General features: G+C 41.5%; 1 protein-coding gene across 3 annotated transcripts in view; it reads left to right on the plus strand.

Annotated features, from left to right (window-relative positions):
- Window positions 1-286: 286 nt before the first annotated feature.
- LOC132815065 (xin actin-binding repeat-containing protein 1-like) overlaps window positions 287-19,743 on the plus strand; it is a 29,740-nt gene continuing 10,283 nt past the window's right edge. Inside the window, exons 1-3 of one of the 3 annotated variants that reach the window (XM_060823759.1) lie at window positions 287-406; window positions 12,301-12,414; window positions 19,079-19,133. The gene's annotated coding sequence lies outside the window, so the exon portion shown is untranslated. The remainder of the gene's footprint in view (window positions 407-12,300; window positions 12,415-19,078; window positions 19,134-19,743) is intronic. The other 2 variants (XM_060823760.1, XM_060823761.1) reach the window with 2 other exon arrangements.

Below are 19,743 nucleotides of genomic sequence, written 5' to 3' on the forward strand. Positions count from 1 at the left end.
TGTGAGGGAACAGAAGTAACTTGTACAGACTTACTCAAGTGACATAGTTGAACACCTATTCCCGCATTGCCTTGTGAACTCAGCTGAATGAGCAGGTGCCTTTGGCATGCTCATCTTGCAGGGATGTCAATGGCGTGAGTCCTATAATGATTTCTGGAAGCAGTGATTGACTCAGCCTGATGGAGCAGCCAGACTCCTAATGCCCTATAAATAGAGTCAGCTTATTCTCCCAAACATAGAGCAGCAATAGAATCAGCTGTCGGCATTTTCCCTGAGCCTGAAAGAGTCACAGACACAGCTGGGAGCAGGACTCCTTCCACTATTACAACTACTCGGATTCAAGCTTTCAACTGGGATTCGGCAAAAAAAAGGCAAAGACAACAACATAGCAAAGAGAAAGATTTTGGTAAGTAGTGTACCTCATATGGGTTGTTAAGAATATTCTAAGCCCTTTTTATAAAGGGCTTTGTCTTCAGAAGATGAATGGACAATGTGGAATGAAAGTGGTGCTCAAAGTTTAAAATATAAAATTGCAGGTTGATTGTTCATTTTAATTTTCTTTACCATGATTTCAATGCTGATTCCATGATGAGCCTTATTTGTGCGATTAGACCAAATTCATGCTCATAAAGGCGTAAGCATTAAAAGTAACGTGTTATGTGGTACGTTGCCCATTGAGGATTAAGGTTAGTTTTACAATCCAGTTCTTATTTGAAGGATGATATCTCCCAGCTAAATGAAGGGTTAGTCCATTTTTGCTATTCGACACATCAAGCTTAATCTGACAAGCCTTGTTCTATACACTACCTTCCAACTTTTATCAGTGAAATCTTTCAGTAGCAGCTATATGAAGCTTTCAAAAGATTTGATATAAAGTATTTGTTGTTTGAAAGTCCCATATAGAACTGGAGTTTATTGACTGGAAATGCATTTTAAAAAAACCTTTTCATGGGATCTGGGTGTCAGTGGCAAGGCCAACATGTATTGCCCCATCCCTATTTGAACTGCAGAAAGTTATTGCCCTATCCCCAGTTGCCCTTGAGAAGGTGACAGTGTGAGTCAAAATGTGTGGCGCTGGAAAAGCACAGCAAGTCAGGCAGCATCCAAGGAGTAGGAGACTCAACATTTCAGGCATAAGCCCTTCATCAGGAATGATAGTGAGCTACCTTCTTGAACTGCTACACTCCATTTGGCCTTGGTGTGCACACAATGCCATGAGGAAGGGAATTGCAGGGTTTTAACCCAGTGATAAAGGTGTGAACAGGGCTCAGGGACTCCTTGCAAGGAGCCTTCAGATCTCACTCCTATTCTGACATTTTTCAAGTGTTGTTGTTCTTTTCTGTACTTATACATGCTCAAAAACCTTTTCCAGAAAAGTAATTGCAACTTACAACACAATTATAGATAAAACAGGATAGCCAGTATAGGTGCCGGATGTTGTTCTGTAAGAAGGGCAGGATGACATACTGTAACAAAGGCTGAGGCCCAGACATTGGTAGTCACAGGTAATTCCAGCAATGTGCTTGCCTTCTCACAAGAGTGAGAAACTGTTGTCAGTGGTGGAGTAATTGATTTCTCCTTTGTAAAAGTGCTATTGAGAATTATAGATAAAATATCCATGTGGCTTAGAGATACTTATTAAACTCATGATACAGCTAAATCTGTGGGACTGTGATTTAGTTTACAAAGAAATTGTATCAATATTGTCATGACTCAATAGTTAATACAAAATGTTAGCTGACTATTTCCTCTGACCTGAAAATAATGTTATAATTATTAGATCCACTGTGAGTGTTAGAATTACAGCTGAATCCAAACCACATGTGTTTGAAGCTCTCTATCTTCTAATTCATCACCAAGTGAATTTAATAAATGTCATAGACCTCTAAGATCATACACCAAGACAGTTCCTTTGTCTATGTTATGAGACTACATTTTAAAAATGTAATGAATTAGTTGCTAAGAAGTTTAGCTATCCACATGCGATAGAGGTTACATAAATTGGGATTCTAACCTTAATGCATTATAACAAGATTAGCAAAACAGTAGGAAACCAGATACCAAGGAAAAAGTAGAAATTAAGGGAAGGAGTTCAGAGGCTAAGGCAAAACAGTAAGGTTTAGAATAAGCTTAGCATATTGGAAATGAGGTAGCAAAGGAATAGGTTTAGTAAGAGAAGTCCACAAAAGATATAGTCTGGAGAAGAGCAAGGAGTAATGTGTAATTAGCTAAACTGTTTTTTTTAATTCTTTCAGAGGGTGTGAGTAGTGCTGGCAAGATCAGTATTTGTTGCCATCTATAATTGTCCTTGATCTGAGTGACTTGCTATAAAAAGGCAATTGCATTGCTATGGAACTAAAGTCAAATATATGTGGTAGCTTTCCTTCCCTCGAGGGCCTGAGTGAATCAAACGAATTTTTACAACAACCAATGATAATTTCATTGTCGTCATTATTGAGAACAGCTTTACATTCCAGATTTTATTAATTAAACTTCAATTGCAGCAGCTGCCAGGGTGGGATTTGAACTCATGTTCAAATTAGCAGTCGTGATGTGATGGTCTCATGGTATTATCATCAGACTATTAAGGTAGAGAGTCAAAACGTGTGGCGCTGGAAAAGCACAACAGGTCAGGCAGCATTCGAGGAGCAAGAGAGTCGACATTTCGGGCATAAGCCCTTCAGCAAGAATGCTGCCTGACCTGCTGTGCTTTTCCAGCTCCACAGTTTTGACTCTGCTCTCCAGCATCTGTAGTCCTCACTTTCTCCCATTAAGGTAGAAACACAGATCATGTTCTGGATTTGAATTCCACCATGACAGATGATGGAATTTGAATCCAATAAAAATGAAAATGAAACCATTTTTCCATAAATTTGAATTCAGTAAAAATGAAGATGAAACTATTTTGTCATTAAACCATTGTGATTGGTTCTGAATGTAAAAGATTTGTGTCAGTTGTTGGAAACATATCATTTAACAGTTCTGGAGGATTTAAAAGTGACTCTCCACTTTATAATTAAGTTAGAAAATGCAATTTATCTCAAAATTCCCTCCATTTAAGAATCATAACATTGAAGATTTTTTTTTGTTTTCAAATTTCTCTCTACGCCTCTATAGACCCAAGCTGAGACACAGTCCTCAAGGTGTCCATGACCCTCCTGCGCATAGCCAGTAGTTTTACTGGAGACTCTTGATGTCACACTCAGTCAAATGTGCCAAGGGCAGTCATTCTAACCTTAGCCCTGGTGTTCCCATGCATCTGTCGCTCTTGCCATTTGAAATGGTACTGGCTCTGGATTTGGAAAGTGCTACCTAAGGAGTTTCAGTGAATTTCTGCTGTGCATTTATACATGATAACATTGCTGCATGAATTAGTGTCGATATTTTCTCCCTAATCCCTATTGACTCCAGTTCTACTAGGGCACTTTGGTGTCACACTTGCTCAAATGCAGCTTCATGGGCAGCCCCTCTCACTCCCACCTCTGGAATTGGCTGTCTTGTCCATGTTTGCATCAGGTCTGTGATCTGGTAAGGAACTGAGTGGCTCAGGGAACCCAAACTGAGTGTCAGAGAACAAGTGCTTTGAACCTCTCCCCAATATCCATTGACCTTATAACAGTCATGCACATTCTCTCTCCCCTTGACTGCAACTATTATCATTCCCATACCCACTCTGACCCTAACCTTTCCTGTTATATGCACTACCTATACTGTACAATCTGAGAGTCCTCTTTGAGACTATCTGATACTCAAAAATGACCCTGGAACTTCCATCCTATCACATCCACATCCCACCTAACCCATTGCTAATCAGTCTGCAATTCTTTCATCCACTGACCAGCACCCGCTGTCCAACTCAAGGACCCAACCATTGAAAGCACCAATTCTGCCCTTTACAGTCTTCTACCCAAGATATCCCCTCCTCGACTCATCAACATGGTCACCACATCTAGGAAGCTAGGTCTATCTCTCCCCCAAGCATCACTGCACCCTTGCCTTCTCTCCCAGCCTCAGAGGCCTCCCTCATGAGGCTACCCCTGCCCTTCTTTCTCTCACTGGCTCAGTCCTAGCCCTGCCCTGAAGCCTTTTGATCACTGCCTGTATCACAGACTGTTGTTGGGCCAACACTCCCCAAAGAGGACCAAGCTTAGCTCCTCACTCAAGTTCCAGCATACACATGACCTCACCTGCTGCACTTAGAAGCAGTCGTGAACCTGAAGCCAACAATTTCTGGTTCACAAGTAACTTAATTTGAAAGATGCACTTAATTCTGCTGCAATTGCCTTTTATTGACATAAATGCAAAACTTCTTGGTTTCTGCCAGTGCAAAGATCGATCAACTTGCCTTCAAACTTCCAAGTACCTAACATCATAGTTTAATCCTGTTTTTTGGCCTCCTGTACAATTAATTTTCCTGATCTGCCAAGCTTCCATTGGCCAGCAGCAGCACAGGATTCTGCCCCAGGTTTGGGGACTGGATCTTGAATCCATAACCATCATCCTCCCAACTGCCATCATCAAGTCAGAGTTTAGGCATTTTAAGTAGGACAAAGGCTTGACCTTTCATCTACTGCAAAAGAATCTCCAGGAATTTGTATCGTGAGAGTGGGTTGACAGGTTAAGGAGGCTGGAGCAGTGAGTCTGAAATATTTTGAAGCCAAGTAATTGTTTCATGTGCAGAATCTATCCAGCTTCACCAACTGGACTCCATTACTCTGCAAACAGCTGTGACTTCAGGGGAACCTCTTTCAGATTCCCTTCCAAAAATAGTGACTTCACATTCTTGCAAAACGCAGACAATTGTCGGGAGCTTTGGTGGACATTCTTTCTGATGCATGAGTTGTGATCGCTTGCCAATCAGCAGGACAATGCTCAGTTTTCCTGCTTTAAAACTGATAGTTAATAACTGATCTAGCAGTCACCAGGCAGAAATTCACTTTGCTGTTTTTAGGGTCCTGTCTGATTTTTGGCCACAATTATGACACAGGGCATTGATTCCTAATGCAGGGCCTAGGCCTAGCAACAGTATGAGGGTCACAGAGGGCCTTTACACCAGATCACAATCCATTATAATGGCACAGACTTGTTATACAGGACCACACTACCAGGCCAGACCTGTGAACAGGACAACCATCTGTGCAAGATTGTGCAGGGCCAGATTGATAAAAAAGGGTCAAGGTTGATGATTTTTGGACAAAAACATTGATTAAGGCCCAAATTAATAATGAGGCAAGTGTGTCCAGCAGGCTTCTTAGCCTGCTGGACACACTTTCCTCATTTCTGATGAAGGGCTTATGCCCGAAACGTCGAATTTCCTGTTCCTTGGATGCTGCCTGACCTGCTGCGCTTTTCCAGCAACACATTTTCAGCTCTGATCTCCAGCATCTGCAGACCTCACTTTCTCCCCAAATTAATAATACCCAGGGTTCCGGAACAAGGCTCATGCTGGAATAAAGCCCAGATTTCAACAGGTAGTAGGTTGAGCTATGTCAAAAATAAAGAGATGTCACCCAGTTCGAGTTATGAAAGCATACTGATTCCATGGCATTTCACTGATGTCCTGGGAAAGAAATTATATCAGATCTGTATTTTTGTCTTCCTTTCAATATTTATGTTCCTATTTCTCACTTTTTGTGTTTTTGTTCGCATCTCATCTCTGTTATGAATAACTATATGCATGTCCTGATATTTTTTCAGCATTTCAATATTCTCAGTCTTTACCTTAAAATCATACAGTCCACATTGACCCTCCAGACAGTGTGCCATCCAGACCCAGCCCCTCACCCTATCCCTGTAACCCTGCATTTCCCATGGCTAACCGACTTAGCCTGCACATCCCTGAACGTTATGGGCAATTTAGCATGGCCAATCCATCTAACTTACACATCTTTGGACTGTGGGAGGAAACTGGAGCACCTGGCAGAAACCCACACAGACATGGGGAGAATGTGCAAACTCCACACAGACAGTTGCCAAGGATAGACTTCACCAGTTTCCTCATTTCCCCATCTCCCATCTTACCCCAGTTCCAACCAGTGAGCTCAGCACCATCCTCACGACTTGTCCCACCTGCCAATCTTCCTTCCCACCTATCCGCTCTACCCTCCTCTCTGACCTATCACCTTCATCCCCACCTCCATCCACCTATTGCATGCTTGGCTACCTTCTCCCAAGCCCCACCCCTCTCCCATTTATCTCTCCTCCATGGAGGGTCCCTGCCTCATTCCTGATGAGGGGCTTTTGCCCGAAACATCGATTTTCCTGCTCCTTGGATGCTGCCTGACCTGCCGTGCTTTTCCAGCACCACTCTAATAAGGGAATCGAACTAGGGTCCCAGGCACTGCGGGGCCTTTTCATTTCTATATGTTTGTCTACATCAATAACCTACCATGAGTAAATTTAACTTTGGCAAATTATCCCAAGATGTCTTCCAATACTTTAAAATATCTTCAAACCTCCAATGTCAAATGCACAGAAAGTGGTGATGTAACTTTTAATAGTGATTAGACCTCGTAATCTGTTCAAAGATGTTATTGCATACCCCTGGAGAAGGTGGGTCTTGAAGCTAGACCATCTAGCCCAGAGGTAGGGGGCCTACCATTGCACCATAAAAAATCCTTGTAAACATCTAAGTAACCTCTTATTTAGCCCAGCTCAGTTAGCCAGTGTTTGGCTAGATCATTAACTGAAGCATTATCCACCAAAGCACAAGCTGTCTCTGCAATGACCACCAGCAGGTAACTGAGCTATCAGTTAGTCCTTTCTTTGGGTTGCCTTTTTCAACATGGCACATCGCACTAAAATGCCTTTGCAATGTAATGCTCTTTCCTGGTCAACTCTTTGTTAGCTCCTTAGTACCTGAAGTGTTCAGTGAAAGCTGTCTCTGAATTTTTTTTATGTGAATAATTTCAATGAGATTGGTGATATGTCACATGAAAGTGACCTCGCGTCACTGCAATTGCTATATAGGCCAAAATCCAAGCTCCTCCTCCTTTCTGGACCTGTGACATAAGGTGTAATTTTACCACCGTTCTCAAAACACCGGCATGTGTGCGCCACTTTAAAAATAAACATTCTACTTCATGTTTGGTGGACGCAGAGCATTATGCTGTTAAATACAATATACTTGACTACAGTTGGCAAACTAAGAGGATTACCCATAATTAGGAATGAGATCACCCATATTGTTGCTGGGCATATGTCCCATACGTCTGTTTTGGGCCAAGATAAATCTAGTTTTCAGTGCAATTTCTGAAGTTTTCCCATCAGTGAGCCGGACATCTGTGTTTACTAAGTTAGTCATTTTTTTCCTACTTAATACTGTGGTTCACGATGCGAAGGGATACATTGTTAAGTCCAATCTGTAGCATTTAGTAGTACTGCCACCTCTTGGCTGGAAATTTCTGGGTTCAAATGCAACCCCATGAGTTTAAGCATGAAACAGTGTTTTGCCAAGGTAAAACAATGTTAAAATCAGGTGAGATATTAACAATAATGATGTAAGACTAATTGTTTGTTTAAGAGGATGTTGATTTCCTGGCACTATTTGAATAAAGGATATAAATTGCTACATAAATGCAATAGCTTGCCCAATCTAACATAACATAGACCCCTAATGCTATCTCATCATTTTCCCATCATCCATCCATTTGTTTTCTATCCCTTCACCATTTCCATCAGATCCTCTATTCTTAGCCTGTGTGGTAAACCTGGCAGTGCAACATCCACCTTAGAGTCCCTCTCTTACAAGAATGAGGAAGTGTGGATGTAAACAGTACCTTACACATCCTTCAGGGCATCCAAGACAAATATTTTGAGGTAATCAATCGCAGGTAAACAAGTACTAGCTCAGTGAAGGTAATCTAAATTACGTGTCTCACACAAATTGAGCACTTCATTTCCGTATTGAAGGAATATTGAACTTCAAGTGTGTCATTTTTGAGGTGACATATTAAATTAAGAGTCTGCCTGACCTTTCAGGTCACAGACTTGGTAATGCTTGATGATGAACAAAGCCAGAAGTCACATGACACTAGGTTATAGTCCAACAAAGTGCTGCTTCTTTGTCAGTGGCCTTCACCTGATGAAGGAGCAGTGCTCCGAAAGCTTGTGATTTCAAATAAATCTGTTGGACTATAACCTGGTGTTGTGTGACATCTGACTTTGTCCAGTCCAACACTGGCACCTCCATATCATGATGAAGAACAAGGGAGACCGAGGTGATCTATCTCTCTAAAACTTAGCTGTTGTGTTTGCTAATGCAGCAACAATTACATATCAAAGTATTTATTTTTGATGTCCTGCAGGCAGAATAAGTCCCAGTTCTATCTTTTCTGTGAACAGAAACTCTGAGGTGGATTTCTCAATAAGTTAGATTGGAGTCTCAATTCATTAAAGGTCTCCACATTTTTTCTATTGCAAAAGTATACTTTATTCATAAAGGAAATCTTTATGTACATACACAGTTACTAAAGCAATTCAGGACAGTTCAGTTTTTTCTTAACACTGAAAAATAAACATTGGGGCTTGACTCTCTCAATAGTTGCAACTCCTCGAAAGGCATTTGTTGATTATGCTGGGTACTAGGAACCATTTACATTGAGGCATTGAGAGGGTCTGATGGCTGAAAGGACCCCTGTTGTGCTTGGCAGAAAGACTTTAAATGATAGTCTTTCCCCACTGCACCCTGATAGCAGCTGCCCAAGCATTGCTGCATCCCTCAGCCCGTAGTCCTGGACCTTGGAATATGCCAATGTACAAGACTGCGCCAGGGTCAACTCTTTCAACTGGAAGACCAGCAGGTATCTGGCATACCCAAGTGAGTCTCTCACTGAGTTGATGGTTGCAGTGGATGTTTGTCTGAAGGTGTATCCCAGGGAACAAGACCGTAGAGCACAGACTCCTGCATCACAGAGTTGCTCGGGTCGAACCTCACCAATAACCTCTGCATCTTTGTCCAGACTTCCTTTGCAAAGGCACATTCCAGAAGGAGATGTGTGACAGTTTCTATCCCCCCGCACAGCCACGTCGAGGGCAGCGTGCCATGGCACAGAGAGTCCGGACATGTATAAGAGCCCTTCTCAGTTCAGTGCCAGCCAAGCAACATCTTGGTGCTTGTTAGAAAATTTCAGTGATGAAACAATCTGCCAAATGACAGTTTGCTCAGGATGCACCTGACAAGGTCAACCCTCTTATTGCCCTGAAGGGTCTCAAGTACACTATGTGCTGACTGCTTCCTAACAGACTTGTGGTCAAAGATGTTTTTCTTTACAAATTTCTGCATGAGGGACAGGTAATATGGGATAGTCCAACTACTTGGAGGGTTGCATGGCACTGAGGCCAGACCTATCCTTTGTAACAGACAGAACAGGTAAGTAGTGATACTTGGTGCATGCATACTAAAGGTCTGCACATAGCTTAATGCAACCAGCTTAATGGCATTGGGTAAGTTCTTACCCCCTTACCACTTTATACATGGTATCCCTTCAGAACTGCTGTCCATCTCTGATCTCCAAATGAAATAAAAGGTCTTTACACAGGTCAGACAGTCAGCCAGCTCGACAATAAAAGGTTGTAACCAGCCTCAGTCAGTAATGGGACATTTATTAAACAGAGTGACTATACAGCAGATCCTGCGATTATGTATTGTAAGTAACTTAAGGCCCTAAAGCCAAGTTGACAGCGATTCCTGTAGGGATGGATCAGAATCTCTTCCTGTCCTTGTTCCACACAATGGGAGGGCTGACATTCCCTTTGCTTGAGGTCGTTGTTTGTTCAGCGTTGATAACTCCAGCGACTGACACATTGTTGGCCGACAATTCACAGCTTATCCATGCTGAGTCTGCAGCCCCCTTCTGTGAAAGCATGCAATGATCAGTAATTAACTCATGGTAACTGTTCAGAGCCATGCTGAAAAGCTTCAAAGAATTGGGAGATACTTGGAGGTATGTACGTTGACGAGATCGAGAGTACAAGAGTGTGAGTTCGCTACCTGTACCATTACCCCATACTGGCGCAAATTACTGGGACCAGGTAAAGGGGAGGAATCTTGGGCTTATGTCCATCCATGCAAATCTGGCCCAAACTATTTCAAAGTTGTTGGAAAAGTAAGTAAACTTACTGAGACGAACAGGGAAAGGGGATTCAAGAGCATTTGCGATGGAGTGGGTAAGTATGGTGGAGTCAAGTGGTAGCTGAAGGTGTAAGGCAACAAGGCAACCTATTAACACCGTCTCCTACATATAGGGAGGCCATATTGGCTGAACAAACTGAAATGAGAGGAGCATTGCAAGATTGAAACTGGATTTGCTTCTGCAGTAGGAGAAAAGTGTCTGAGGGGCAACAGGTGACCTAGAGTTTTGCGAAGAAAATGTTTTCTGAAGTGGATCAATCTTTTCAGTCACAGAATCAGAAATTGCTGAAAAAAGGTCAGCAGGTCTGGCAGCATCTGTGGAAAGAAAGCAGAATTAATGTTTTGGGTCCAGTGACTCTTCTTCAGAACTGATTGTAGCCAGGAAAATGTTGTTTTTGCAGAAGGTAGGGTGAGGAGAGGAGAGGGGGTGAGGAGTAAACAATAGGTGGAGATAGAGCCCAAAGAGATAAGATGACTGTTGGACAGATAAAGGAGTAGATAATGATCAGCCTAGGAGAATGAATAACTGCTAATGTGGACTGTTAGCGACTAACAATGGGCTGTGTGTAATAACAAATAATGAGATAACAAGACGTGTGTGTGTGTTTGTGTGTGGGGAGAGGGGGGGTGGTGGTTGGGGTGGGAGAAGCTGCCTCAAGCCCTGAAATTGAACTCCATATCGAGTCTAGAAGGCTGTAGAGTTCCCAATCGTGCATTGAGATTCACTGGAGCATTGCAGCAAGCCTGAGACACAGATGTTGGCTAGGGAACAAGGTGCTGTGTTGAATTGGCAGGCAACTGAAGGCTATGGTCTTTTTTATGGATAGAATGTAGATGTTCAGTAAAGCGCTCACCCAGTCTATGCTTTGTTTCCCCAGTGTAGAGGAGATCACATTGTGAGAAGTAAATGCAGTAGACTAGATTGTGTGAAGTGCAGGTAAAGCACTGCTTCACCTGGAAGATGTGTTGGGTACCAAGGAGGGAGGAAGTAAAAGGGCAGGGCAGGTGTTACACCTTTTGTGCAGGAATAGAAAGGGGTGTAGGGGAGTGTTTTGAACCTTCTAGATATAACATCGAGTTTAACAATTTTAGGGCTAGAGGCACCTTCCCCTATGTCGTTATCCCAAGCCTGACACACCAGGCCTTGTCCACCACGTGGTCTGCTATTATGCACAACCTAATGTTAGCCACTAATAGTCCACATTAGCAGCCATTCATTTTTCAAGGCTGATTGTTATCCACTCCTTTGTCTGTCCAAGTGTTCTTCTCTCTCTTTGGTCTCTGTTTCCACCTATTGTTTACTTCTTACTCTCTTGCCCCCTACCCTATCTTCTGCATAACAAAAGTCCTTTTCCTAGCTACAATCATTTCTAAAGAAGGGTCACTCGACTAGAAACATTAACTCTGATTTCTCTCCACACCTGCTGCCAGACCTGCTGAACCTTTTCCAGACATTTCTGTTTTTGTTTCTGTTTGCCAGCATCCACAGTACTTTTGTTTTTTTTTGATTAATACTTTTAGCCATCTTTTATTCTCCCCTTGCTTTGCCCTCATCCGCAGCTCTCTTTCAAAAGCTACAAAATTTACACCTTCCCCGAGCTATCTTTAACATTGTTCACACTCGTTTTTTTTTAGTTTTATGAAGCAAGTTCAAATGAGGGGGCAAATATTTAAGTTGTACGTTTGGGATCAGTAGAAATATAGTTAGGCCGATTGGGTGGGCAAAGTCGCAGCAGCTGCTGCCCCAATTGGAAAATTATGAAGTTGTCCATTTCAAATCTGAGAAAAACAAATGGAAACATCTTCCTGCTGTTGAGAAACAGTGATAAGTGGAGCAGCGAAAGGTTTTGCGTTCCTAATGAGGAAATCACTTAAGTTAAGTGCACAGATGCAAAAATGCAACGGGAGGAGTTGTTGGTTATCTGAAGAGGTTGGAATGTAACCGAGAGGAAGTTATGCCTTAGATGAACCTCCATGTCCTGGAGAACTCGACTTTACCTCAGCATATGGCTCACACCTCTCTTCAGGAGTGTGAACTGGATGGATCAAGATTGTGCAGCGGAACTTGATAACATATTTGCAAAATACAAACGATCTGCCGGACACCTTTTATGACATAATCTTGTGAAAAGTGTCCTGTAATTTGACTAGAATTTCTCATCTTGCAGAAGACAGGAGGTTTTGGATCAGCCAATACTGACCAGCAGACAGCCTGTAGAAGGACAGGAGGCCAACCATCTCAGTGCTTGAAATATCTGCAGCAGACTCTATAAGTGCAGCCTGTGAGTACTCAGCATTCCATTCATTCTCTCTTATTCTCTGTCAAAACCATAAAGGTCAAGAGGACAACCCGGCCAGACCCTGACACTGCTGCATTGCTTACAGAGGCACAAGTGTTCTTAAAGGGGTACCTTCACAGAAAAACGTTTGGCCAATTCTCTGACTTACTTGCCAATAGCCAACCTGCATCAGTTCTATTATTGCAAATCATAAACCAAATTGGAACATTTAAATATTTTAGGTTGTCCCCTTTGGAAGAGGTGTTGTCTGATCTGCTGGGCATAACCTTTTTTCATTCCAGATTTTCAACATCATTTTGCTTTTGCCTCAGTATAATAGTTATATTAGTTCCCTATTTATTAAGAAGCCTCAGACCAGTTATCCATAATTTCAAATCCCATCACATAATTTGAGAATTTGAATTCAGTTAAAAATTCTGGTATGAAAAGATGAACTGTGACTGAATGGGTTGAATTGCACCATAGAGTCATATAGCACAGAAACAGACACTTTAGTCCATCTAGTCCATGCTGACCATGTTCCTGAACTCAGCTTAGTCCCACTTGCCAGCATTTGGCCCATATCCCTCCAAACCTTTCCTATTCATGTACTTATCTAAATATCTGTTAAATGTTGTAATTGTACCCACATCCACCACCTCTTCTGGCGGCTCATTCCACATACAAACCACTCTCTGTGTGAAATGTTGCCCCTCATATCCTTTTAAATTTTTCTCCTTTCATCTTAAAAACTATGCCGCTTTGTTTTGAACTCCACTACCCTAGGGAAAAGACCCTCGCTATTCACCAGAAAATCAATTGGGAGAATGTGGCAAGATCAGAAGAATGAGATTCTCGACATAAAGACAGAATGCTCAGATTCACACATAAAGTTAAATTGACAAGAATCACACTAATAAGTGGCTTATTTGAATACATTAGCATCTCATTATTACCAATGTAGGCCTCATTTATAAGCAGTTGGCTATTCTTCATGTCAAGAAACTAGACAGTGAGAATTCCCGACATGAAATCTGAATGGCTCCAGCTCACCTCTTACTCTTCTAGTCTTCCATCTTGGCCTCAATCCCCAGTATGTTGGGGCACCAATTAAGAACAGGATTAGGCCAGTCAACCCCCTGAGCTTGTTCTGCTTTTCAGTGAGATCAAAACTAACGATGCTAACATCATCCACCAGTTTGGCTGTTGATTCCTTCTTACCTTTAGCTAGCAATAATCTACCTCAGATTGAAAATGTCTAACAGACAGACACATGAAAAGCCGAAATTAGAGGAGTATGGAACATGTGCAGGCAGATAGGATTAGTGGCATTTTGGTTGGAGCAGACATGTTGGGCCAAAAGGCCTGTTCCTCTGCTGTGCTGTACTGTTCTATGTTCTAAGCCTGGCAGTTAACCGTCAGTCATCATTACCACAAAGGATAGAACAAGTTTGGAAATATGTTCCAATGTTCCTATTTCCTATGTTCCTAATTGTTGCATTGTCTATGGTAATGCCATAACTAACTCAATTCCACTGGCCATTAATCAACAGTCTGTTCCCTGCAATATAAATTTTCATTTTCCCTTTGAAATGGTATTCTTGTGGGATTGTCCTGAGGAGAAAAAGTTGAAAAGCTTTGGCAAAATGGGTCTTTGTTTCAGCAATGTCCAACAATGGTGTGCTCAATGTTCTAAACGCTGTCCAACCATAGGTATATATAACTGCAGCAAAGCCTCTTTCCTATTATAATTTAGTCTTCAAGATAGAGTTACATATCATTAGCCATTTTCAATTTTTATTTGCATTTTAGTCATTGTGCAGCCAGAACTCTGAAACCTTTTTGAATCTATGTCCACGGTCCATAACTTTACACCATTAAAAAAAGATTCAGAGAAGGTTCGCTAGGATGATCCCTGGTATAGGAAATTGTCTGATGAGGAAGGGCTAAACAGGCTGGGACTCTGCTCATTGGAGTTTAGGAGAATAAGGGATGATTAAATTGAAATATATAGAATTGTTAAGAGGATTTACAAGGTAAATGCTGAGAGAAAGTTTCCCTCATGAGAGAGTCCAGGATGAGAGGGTATAGTCTCAGAATAAACAGGTGCTAATTTAAGACTGAGATGAAGAGATTTTTTTTTCTCTCAGAGAGTTAAGAGACTTTGGAACTTCTCGCCACAGTGAGAGAGCTGTGGGGCAGAGTCCTTGTGTATAATAATCAATGCTGAAATAGATAGATAGATTCTTGATTAGTAACAGAATCAAGGGTTAGAGGGAAAGGGCAAAAAAGTGGATGTGAGGAATGTCGGATCAACCATGATCCTACAGGCTCGAGGGGTCGAATGCTCTACTCCTATTCCTATTTGTTATAGTTGTTATTGTTTTACCTATCCTTTCTTTGGTCCAAAATAGAATACCTTCTGCATAGCTATATTAAAATCCATCTTCCCCAATTTTGTCTTCATAATTTAACAAAATCTCAATGTAATTTTATGTTCCCAACTACATAAAGTCATTTAAAATTTCTGGCATTGGCAAATTGAATTACAGTACAACTTTAAGTGCACTTCAAAACTGCTTAAGTGTAATGTATAAGGTGCTTGATAGTGAAGCACCTTAAATAAGTGCAAGTATTTATTTATTATATCAAGTATTGGCTAATATTGGTTACATTATCACAGATGGTCATGGACAACACATATTTTAATGGGGCACAAAACGACCTTCCCTTTGATTTTTAGAAGCTGGGTCCTGTTTGCTAATCAAGCTACTGGTTAACTTGAAAACTTCCTTCAAGGAGAAAATGTTAGCTTTATGATGTTCTGATTCAATGGAATTTGTTAAACATCAGTGACTGATGTATGTGCATTCATTACATTTGCGCCAAGCTATTTTTAACCTGTTCTGCCTGTTTTTTCTGGATCTAAAGTGCTTTATCCATCTTTCTACATGAACCTGTTCAATGTTTCCCTTGTTTAGTGGCAGCTCTTTGGCAGCTCTGTCTAGAATCAGGCCGTCAAGCAGACTGCACCCTACAGCAGTGATCAGCTGCTGCTATGCTTCATTAATGAAATTTCTTCACCAAATAGGCAACTGCATCCTTTCGCGATGCTCGCATGACATCTGTTGAAAGGAAAATGCTATTGCGAGGTATGGTAACAAAAAGGCTGGAAGCTCACCTTTTTTCTTTGGTAGAATTCCTGTAGTGCAGAAAAAGGCCATTTGGCCCATTGAGTTTGCACCAACCCCCCAAAGAGCAACCCACCCAGACTCAGCCCCCTATCCTATCCCCATTACCCTGTATTTAGCATGGTGAATCCACCTAACCTGCACATATTTGGACTGTGGGAGGAAACTAGAGCATCCAGCAGAAACCCATGTGAACACAGGGAGAACATGCAAACTCCACACAGTCACCAAGGCTGGAATCACATCCAGGTCCCTGGCATTATGAGGCAGCAGTGCTAACCACCGAGCCACTGTGCTGCTTATTTGTATCCAAAGTTAACACAGTGTGCACTTGCTAATTGAGAGACCTGAGGTGTGTCTGAAATTGGGTTTTGGAACTCATCTCATTAAGTTTGATGACCTGTTGTCATATGTCACACTGCCACACGCAGCTTGTCCATGTTAGAGATCTGAAGTAGTACAGTTAATGTAGGATATATGAACTTTCAAAGGTGTTCCATAATGAACCTGCTAATCAAATTATATGATATTAAAGGCAAAGTGAGAATATGGATATGAAATCGGGAAAGAGACGGAAAGCAGAGTATAGTAGAGATAGTTGTTTCCCAGACCAGCGAGAATGGTGTACCCAGAGGCTCAGTATTGAGATCACTATTCTTTGCAAAGTAAAGTCATAACCTGGACTTAGAGATATAAGGGAAACTTTTCAAAATTTCAAGGTGATGTAGTCAGATTGTTAAAATCAGTAGACATGTGGAAGGAGCAGTTTAAGACAGAAGAATGAAGTGATACACTTCTGTGGAAGGAAAAATGAGAACTGTTATCGGGTAAATGTTTCATTTTTAAAGGATGGTGTGGGTGAATTTCTAATAATTTTGGAGATTCCAGGATAGATAGTGGAGGCTGTTTAAAATTAAAATATTATTATGGGTTTTATAATACGGGAAAGGTTAGAAAAGTAGGGATGCCATGCTAAACCTTTACAAAACAACATCTTACAAAGCGTATAGGGGCGATTTGCTGAAATATCACTAAGGGCTTCAGTTATGTGAGCGAATGGTGAATTTGTTTGTTCTCCTTGATGAGAGATTTGATTGAGGTGTTCAAAATCATGAAGGATTCTGTAAGAGTGCATTAAAGAGAAATTGTTTCCAGTGGCACAGGGATTGATTATTTGTGGGCACAGATGCAAATTATGAAGGTTTTAAAGATAAAAAGGGAAATGAAGACAATTTGTTTCATTCCCTGACTTGTTATGATCTAGAATGACTTCAGTAAAGGGTGGTGGAAATAGATTTAAAATAAAAGTTCAGGACCAAAGGAAAAACACAAGGAAATATGACTAAATAGCTTCTCCAACATAGCAAAATAGGCCAAACAGTTTCTTTCTGTAGAAATTCAATGATCCATGTGCAGATGAAGTGATGAAACTAAGCCTTGGCAAAGTGCCAAAGAAGGAGCAAGAGAACAGGAGGGACTTGCTTGCAGCTGGTAGTGGTTGTCAGGAATTGTGAGGAATATTCCTTCTCCTCCTGGCTCTGCATGAATTTAGAAAAGCTGAACCTTTTGGTGGCAAACACTGGTTAGTCTGTATTCACATCTTGTGCAAGGAGTTAGCCTCAGCCCAGTTTACCTTCGAGCAGACATTAGTATTAGCACATGCCAGTGTGTTTTAGTACACTCCCAGTTAACTGGAATGCTGGGGTCTAGATTAGAGAGGTGCTGGAAAAGCACAGCAGTTCAGGCAGCATCCAAGAGCAGTAAAATCAACATTTCGGGCAAAAGCCCTTCATCAGGAATACAGGCAGAGAACCTGAAGGGTGGAGAGATATGTGAGAGGAGGGTGGGGATGGGGAGAAAGTAGCATGGAGTACAATAGGTGAGTGGGGAAGGGAAGGTGATAAGTCGGGGTGGGTGGGTGGAGTGGATAGGTGGAAAAGAAGATAGGCAGGTAGGACAAGTCATGGAGACAGTGCTGAGCTGGAAGTTTGGAACTGGGGTGAAGTGGGGGAAGGGGAAATGAGGAAACTGTTGAGGAAATGACCTGGGAGTTGCAGTGGGAGAGGGACTCCCTGAGAATCTGGTAGAGAGAGGAGGAAAACTTCTTCAAGGCAGGCATCCTTGCAAGAGGATTCGCAATGGGGTTAAAATCTTTTACCTAATTGGAATGCTGGGCCAAGTCCCTACAAAACTCTATTTCAAAATTTATTTTTCCAACTGAGAATTGTACTCAATGATGTCCACTTTGTACCTTGCAATTCATCTTCATAACGCTCTCTGTCCCAGTAATTCATGCAATAACTAATAGGGGCTCTTGCAGCACAGTGTTTCCATGCCAGAAAGCCTGGGTCCAAGTCTCACCTGCTCCCGAGGTGTGTAAAAACATCTCTGCACTGGTTAATTAGAAACTACCTATAATGTGTAGTGATGCAGGTTAGAGTAATCAAAGACTAACTTTTGAATAGGAGAACGTAAAGCCAGTACAGGCTACAAAATTCACAGCTTGCGGAGTTGCTGGTGTTGTCAAGTCCTTGTGGGACATTGTTCCATGGCCATGTGCTTTTGAAAGTGGCTATTAAATCATAGAATATGTCAGAACTTTTTTGAGCATTTTTAATAACACTTAACAGCGGAGTTATTGTGTCGGAGCACTATTCCATGAGTTTAAGGGCATCGACTTGGCTGATACTAATATAATACAGGCAAATTTGTGGAATTCATTGCCGTGGAGCGCAGTGGAGACCGGGATGTTGAGTGTCTTCAAGGCAGAGATTGATGAATTTTTGATCTTGCAAAGGATTAAGGGCTACGGGGAGAGTGTGGGTAAGTGGAATTGAAACGCCCGTCAGCCATGATTAAATGGCGGAGTGGACTCGATGGGCTGAATGGCCTTGCTTCTACTCCTATGTCTTATCTTAAGTAGTCAGGTTTGGAAGAGAGGTTAACTTGGAAACACATCTGCTTGATTTGTGTGCATCTTAAAGCATAGCTGTAATTGGAGGATAATAGGTTTTATATTTGGACGGACAAGATCAAATGGTTCAAATTGCATTTTTTTGTCTGACCAGCTCCTATATGGAGGATTCTTCCACTAAATCATCTTGCACTGGGGCTCACCAGACATTGAGCAAGTGATGAAATGCAGCGTGATTTCCCTTCCCATGCTATTCCAGATGGACCTGGTGTTACCCAGTCTGAGATAATCTGGCAATACTGAGCAAGGCTAAAACCTAGAAATATGGGTATTCTAACCTGTATGACTCAGCTCCACATTATTATTATCAACTGAGGCTTTTTTTTAGGATTGGCAGGAGAGTGGAGGTACTCTGAGGATGTAGCAAAGAAGTAATGCTAATATCTACCCTAGCAATTAGGTTTGAGCAAACTACTATTTATACCTTCACCTTGATTGAGTTTTCAACAGGGGTTGGTGCCTGCATGGGCTAGATGTATAAAATGATTCCATTTATTTTTAGGCTTTTACTTCTCAAGAGTGTTCCTCAATCAGTGAACAATCTTCATCAGCTCAAGGTAGGAAAAAGGGGCATTTAATGGCATTAGAAATGATTGTTTTATGTAGTATTTTTCATGCCTTACTTACTTCAAATTTTAGTGCCCCTTTCATTTCCACCTTCTCCACACTCCCCAGCCAACCACCAATATTTGCTAATACAGTCCCATAGAGAGCCAGCATCTGGATTACAAGAGCTCCCTGCAGCTGATCTCCCAGACTCTTTCCTCCACATTTTTATATCTCCTCACTATCATTTTAAGAGACATTAAGTGAAGTGAGTTTGACATTTGCCATATTAGTACTCAGTTTATACTCATTGTCTACACACCCCAAACCTCTCCAAGATGTGTTGCATCTATTGTTGACCTTTGGACATTGACTGATATAATTAGGGCCAATTTCACAGATAGCCGTTGTGAAGAAAAAAATTAATGCATTTGAGAAAGGTTTAAAGATGTTACTTTGTATGATTGCTTTAATTCATCAAATCAAATTTGCTATATCTTAAACTCATATCCACAGCCTTGCTATGTTCAATTTAAAATCCTTTCCCAGATATAATTCAGGAAAGGCAAAGGGCATGGTGTATTTCCTTACTGTTCAAATGGATGTGACATTTTAACATTG

This window comes from Hemiscyllium ocellatum, chromosome 4, assembly GCF_020745735.1.
Source record: "Hemiscyllium ocellatum isolate sHemOce1 chromosome 4, sHemOce1.pat.X.cur, whole genome shotgun sequence".
Taxonomy (NCBI): Eukaryota; Metazoa; Chordata; class Chondrichthyes; order Orectolobiformes; family Hemiscylliidae; genus Hemiscyllium; species Hemiscyllium ocellatum.